This window comes from Lissotriton helveticus, chromosome 12, assembly GCF_964261635.1.
Source record: "Lissotriton helveticus chromosome 12, aLisHel1.1, whole genome shotgun sequence".
In the NCBI taxonomy this organism is placed as follows: Eukaryota; Metazoa; Chordata; class Amphibia; order Caudata; family Salamandridae; genus Lissotriton; species Lissotriton helveticus.
In genome coordinates this window covers 311440127-311446428 of record NC_136073.1, presented here as the reverse complement: position 1 = coordinate 311446428, position 6302 = coordinate 311440127, and positions in this window count along the sequence as shown.

Here is a 6302-nt window from a genome sequence, read left to right as displayed (position 1 = left end):
AATTAAAGTACAAGAGGATACCAGAAGAAGATACTGACTTGTCTAAACATGTGTTGATGGCTGCGCTGCACTTACATACCACTTTTTTAGTCAAGGCCACGGGGTCCACTTTCGACCATCGCAAGCTGTAGCCATTAAGTTTGTTAATAGTGATGTCAGTTAGAACCTGGTCTGTTACAGCTTGCCCATGTATTTTACTAGATAGAATCAACACTGAGAGGCACAAAGGATAATGATAGCTCAAAGAGTTATCATCCACGGAAAATGATTTCAGTCTATGAGCATGACTATTCGATGTGAGAATATAATCAATGGTAAAGTGACAGCCCCTTCCATTAAAAGTATGGGCATAGGTGTTGGTGTGATAATTAGTTTGTTAGCAAATCCCAGGTTTATACTGAAGATCAGGTTGTTATATAGATCCCCCAGTGGTGAGTGACGGGAGTGGATGTTACCGATCCCATCCTCGGGGAGAACACCACAGGTTTTCCCCCCTCCACTTGAACAAAGTGAACAGTTGAAGTCACCTAACATAATCAACATAGTATCTTTGTGGTGTTTCCTATCTTCAGACTGCAGGTTGTTAAATATTTTCGAGAAGACGTTTCTCACTAAAGCCGGGGGAATGTTGTGGTAAAAGTTTATCAGTAATATACAATAGTTACCTTCAACATGAATTAACATTGGTTGGTGATAGGGATCTCCGGCAAGGAGCACTACCTTTTTTAGCGCCAACCTATTTGAAATGTACATACCAAGACCCCCTTTAGCTCTACCGCTGGACCCTTCAATGGCTGGAGTGTGGAAAGTCTTAAAGCCATTGATGTGGTTTGGCTCCTTAGCCCACGTTTCTTGCAAGCATACGATGTTAAATGTTATAAAGTCCCCAAAAAGTGGATTAGTCTGCTTGGACAGCAAGCCTGCAATGCTCAGGACACTATATTGCAACATGCTTTCTCCACAAGGACATATTGAGATGGAGTGTCTGGTAAACACACCAAACCGTTAACAACGCTCAGTGGGATCTGTTCAGCCATAGTGATCCCACTAAATTAGTCAGTGGCCTTAGTGCTGGAATCCAAGGGGGGATTATCCTGGGTCTCCAAAACATAAGGGGTTTGTTCGTCTAGCGGTACAATATTGTTAACATTACAAATCTCGTCACTATAACAGTTATTTCCAAAGGAGGGGCTTGGGTAAAAAGTAAGTTAATCTTGTTCGTCTAGCATACTGAGGATACCAAACCGGTTACTGACTGGAACTGGGTATCTTGGGCAATGTTTCCTTGATGGTAATTCCCCCAAGGGGCTAATTCTCGGGAGTCTTCGATGGAATCCACTCGGTTGGTAAAAATACCCCAGAGGTAGTATACTTATGTTATGGGGAGAAATTATCTGGGTCCCTGCCACTTCAATAATAGACTGCACTAAACTAGGTGACCTAAAAGTTAGAACTACGCAGTCTCCTCCCAGGGACTTAGAGGACTTACCCACCCAGGGTATTCACCAAACCATTTTAAATTCAGGGAAAAGAACATCAGTCAGCCCAGTTCTACCTGATAGTAAGTGTAGCAATTTGTTCCTTAACATAGACCAATGCTCACCCTCGTTATGGGGAAGAGACGGGACATTGGCCAAAACTATCGTATATGGTGTGGCCTTAGGTGGGAGATCCAGGAACGAACCTGTGTCAACTTGAATTCCCTGTTTATGACCCTGATTGTGGACCTGATTGTAGCTCTGCGTGCGCATAGGTACAGATAATCCCGGCTCATGTACACGTGTGGTATCATCTGATGAGCTAGGTGCCGTGGTAATTCGGTTCTGATCCTGGTTGCTTCCATGATTTTGTCTCCTGGAAAGTAGTCGTGGGCGCGGGTTATTAAGATCTTTGGGTCGAAGGCTGGTTAAGGGACTGATCTCTAAAAATACCAGTAATCAAATTGGGACATGGAATAGGCCGATTGTTATCTAATGACCCCCTTGTACTACACACCCCCCTGCAGTAGCTAACCTCTGGGCATCTTCAATAATATTCATAACTGCTCCCTCCAATCTCATGAGTCTGTCCTCAGTTGAAGTCAGTTTTGGAGCCAGTTGGTCTAATAAGACATAGATCATCATTTCCAGTCTTTTACAAATCTCATCCTCTTGTAACCAGATTAATGAGCTATTTACTACTGGTGGCTGCGTTATAGTAGTTATTCCCTGGCTGGTATCTCTAATATTATTTCTTGTTTTACGTCTCATAGTCCTTGGGCTATCTTCTTTGGGATTAGGTCTCAACGTACCCATCCCCTTCCTTTTCTTAGTAGGTGGCTCACGGGTGGTGTTATGGTTTGCCGCAAAGCTCTGCCCTTTGGCTGATACATGGGGGCTATTACTCGTATTTGATAGATCTGGGGAAGAAGTAGGTTCTGTTATCGTGTTGGACCCAGTGTTACCCAGTGGGATAGCCTTATTATGAGGCTGCAGGGGAAGAGGGGCTGAAGTATCCTGAATTGGCTTAACTTGGGTCGGTAATGGCTCCAGAGAGTTCTATCTCGTGGATAAGTACTGATTCCGCTCTCAATATAAATGCGTCTAATGTTACCACCACCCCCAGCCCTGCAGTGCATTTCCGTTTACTCATTTCAGAGCGCCACACAGATAGACTTATACATTAGAGGATCTAAGCAAGAAAGTCTTGGGAGAAAGTCACAAAAAAACAGATACCTCAAGTCCCAGTTCTTGGAGATGTGGCCCAGCCCAGCCTCTAACAGACTCTGATGGGCTTAGACAGGCCCGCCCTTTGCCTGGGCTTCGCCCGGCGCCCGCCCGCGTGCATCCCGCAAAGCTAGTGCCGCCAGCAAAATCGGCTTTTTTCACAAAATGCGGCTCCCGCGAAGCGGGTGCCACCAGCAGCTAAATACTCCCCGTGGGCGCTCGTCTGTGGCATGTTGTTTCAGCAGGGCTTCCTGGGGCTTTCAGTCCCTTTGGCAAGAACTAGCACACCAGCAAAATCGGCGTTTTTCACAAAATGTTGACATCATTGATGATATCTCAACTGACATAATTGATGACTCACTGATAACCTCACTGACGAGATCATCCAATAGATATGACAGTTTGCTATTTTTTTTCTATACTGAAAGATATTCTTCCAGGTGCATGCAGACTCAATAGTGCTTAACATCTGTAGCTCTAATGGATGTATCCTTTTGCAACAAGCAGGAGAAGCAGACCATGAAGCATATCTGTGAAATGACGCACATTAAGTATATATTATATATGCTTTATTTACTGGTATTGAGGTGTGTACGGAATGTAATGCTCGGTAGACAAATCCCGTTCAAAAACTGTTTGCTGATTATTTACCTTAATAATATGTGTATGGTAACTACCTCTTTTATTCAATTATCAAGGAGAGAGAGAGAGAGAGGACTGGATAGCCAATCTGTATCCCTGGGTTTATTATATGTAATCAAGAGAGGACTGGCCTATTAATATGTGGTACAGGACTGTATGGAGAACGGAAAGGAACTGTTTTGTTTGCTTATGAAGCCCTCACCCACCAACCTAGTTGGTGGCATGCTTCTCAATACAGTCCTGAGTCCTGTACCACAACTACCTCTTTTGACATAGAATTTTAAGTCAATGGCTTCACTTTTGTAAATGAGCCAATTATAAGGCATGCACTACCAGCAGCAGCAGTGCATTAAGGGCACGCAAGTTATAGTTAGCTGAACTGTGCAGAAAGAACCAACAAAGGAGCAGAAAGAGGCCTTCTTACAAAATCATCCTGTGCCCACAACTTTTTCAAACAGGTTCTGGTGTTAACTGACTGACTAACCAGACCTAGAGCCAGTGGTATGCTAAAAGACACATAGAATACAGTGAAAACACCTGCATACACGAGGGAGCACTATGCGTTGGGGTACCCCTGTGATTAGCATGACCTCTGCTGTAAGCCCCTAGTATATAATAGGGCAAGGGGATTAAAACTACCTCTTAAAACGCGCCATGTGGTGCGTTTGCACACTGGTGAAGGGGGGGGGGGGGTCCTGAGATGACATGTGTGCAAACACGCCCTGTGGGTGTTTTAAGTTGGGGGATAAAGTCCCCTTGAATCCTGAGGGTCCCTGTGGGCCAACTAACCCACCAGGTATGTCCAGTAAATGCCACAGAGTTGCATTGCAGAGAGGTGTAAAATGGGGCATGGCCTCGGACCACCTCTCTCCAACGCAGCTCTGTGGTGCTTACTGGAGGTACATGGTGGGCTAGTTGGACCCAGGGACTCTCCGTATTAAAGGGGACTTAATTCCTCAACTTAAAACGTGCCACAGGGTGTGTTTGCACAAATCACCTCAGGCCCCTTCCCCTCTCTTCACCACTGTGTAAACACGCTCTGTGGCCATTTTAATTTGGGAGATTAAGTCCCCTTGAATCTTGAGGATCACTAGGGTTCAACTACCCCACTAGGTACCTCCAGTAAGCGCCACAGAGCTGCGTTGCAGAGAGGTGTAAAAGGGGCACGGCCTAGACCACCTCTCTGCAGCGCAGTGGCGTTTACTGGAAGCACCTGGTGAGCTAGTTGGCCCCCAGGGGCCCTCAGGATTGATGGGTTATTATTTCCCTAACTTAAAACGCGCCACAGGGCGTGTTTGCACACGTCACCTCAGGCCCCGTCCCCTCCCTTCACCACTGTGTAAACACGCTCTGTGGCCGTTTCAATTTGGGAGATTAAGTCCCCTTGAATCCTGAGTGTCCCTAGGGTCCAACTAGCCCACTAGGTACCTCCAGTAAGCGCCACAGAGCTGCTAAAAATACTGATCAAATTTGCGTGGAGCGACCAAGAGAAATGCCTTAAGGAGATTGATGAACTGGAAGCTATCATCGCACAGAATCAAGACACTAAAACAAAGGATGATTTACGTGAAAAAATGAAGCAATGCCTTATCGCCTACCAGGAGAAAATCAAGCTACGCAAACACACGAAATTTAACAGGGATGCCAGAGATTACGAGCAAGGGAGATTACTTACATTTGCTCGCAAATTTGATGTGCCACGCTGGGCATTGAGAAGTGCAGCTTCCCAAAATGAGGACTCCGTAGATACGTCAGAGTCCGCAGTAAGCACAGATGCGGAACTCTCAGGTGAAGAACATGCTAGTACTGCTCCTAGCCTTGCTGCAAGAGGCCGTTTTTTCAGGAATTCCAACGAATGCAGAATTCACGACAACGGGGAGGACGTGGCAAACTCCCAGAACAAAGACGCCAAGACACCGCAGAAAAACGAGAAGGGGCGGCTTCAACAAGTCAAAATCAAGGGATAGATGGCCAACCACGCAGCAAGAGAGGGTCCAAGAGATAGTGCCAGCCCAATATCTAACTATAGTTAACCTAACGAAGAAATGATTTACCAAAGATGAGGAACTGGTACTAAAGAAGGACTTACCTTCTGCCCAACAAAAAGATTAGAATACACGCAAACACGGATTGACCTCTATCTCTTCACACGAAAATTAAAATTGCATGAATTCTTTAAATTAAAAGGTCTACAGCAGCAGGCTATTGAACATACACCTGCACAAATCCATGCCCAACAACAGGCGACCACAACAGATACCTTGTCAGGCAAAGACCTACGAACATTGCAAATACTGTCCAGTCAAGAACCGACTAGTTCACAGAATGTAACATCACACATATCGAATGTGGTGAGCTTTGGCATTGAACAAAAATCTGTAAAAACGAAATTTAAACCAAAGTCAACGTACATCCCGATGACTCCCTTTGACACCACAGACACCTTTGAGGAGTCTGTTAACAGAGACTTGCTACAATTAAGATCAATGAAAGCAACCAATTTAAATATGAATTTGACTGAAGGACAACAAGCTACATTGCAATAACTTCAGAATGATCGTGAACTGATCTGTAAACCCTCCGACAAAGGAGGAAACATTGTTTTAATGACACGTGAATTTTATGTGCAGGAGGCACTTCGACACTATCTGATACGAACTGCTACAATTTGCAACTACCTACAGCTAAATATAAGCCAAATTTGCTCACAGAAGTTTTGCATTCGTCTTCTTCGATAGTTGAGCCGTTGTTACCTTTTAATGAAGCCTTAACTGAGCCTATACTGGAAGTGTGGCGTAAACCGCTATCTTCTCCTGCTGTATCTAAATCTGTGGCAAGGAGATATAGAACTGCACCAGGAGACCCTCCTTTTCTTTCTACACATCCGTCTCCGGAAAGTTTGGTGGTTCAGGCGTCATGTTCTAAACAGTTTTCAGGAGCTTTTCCTCAGGCTCC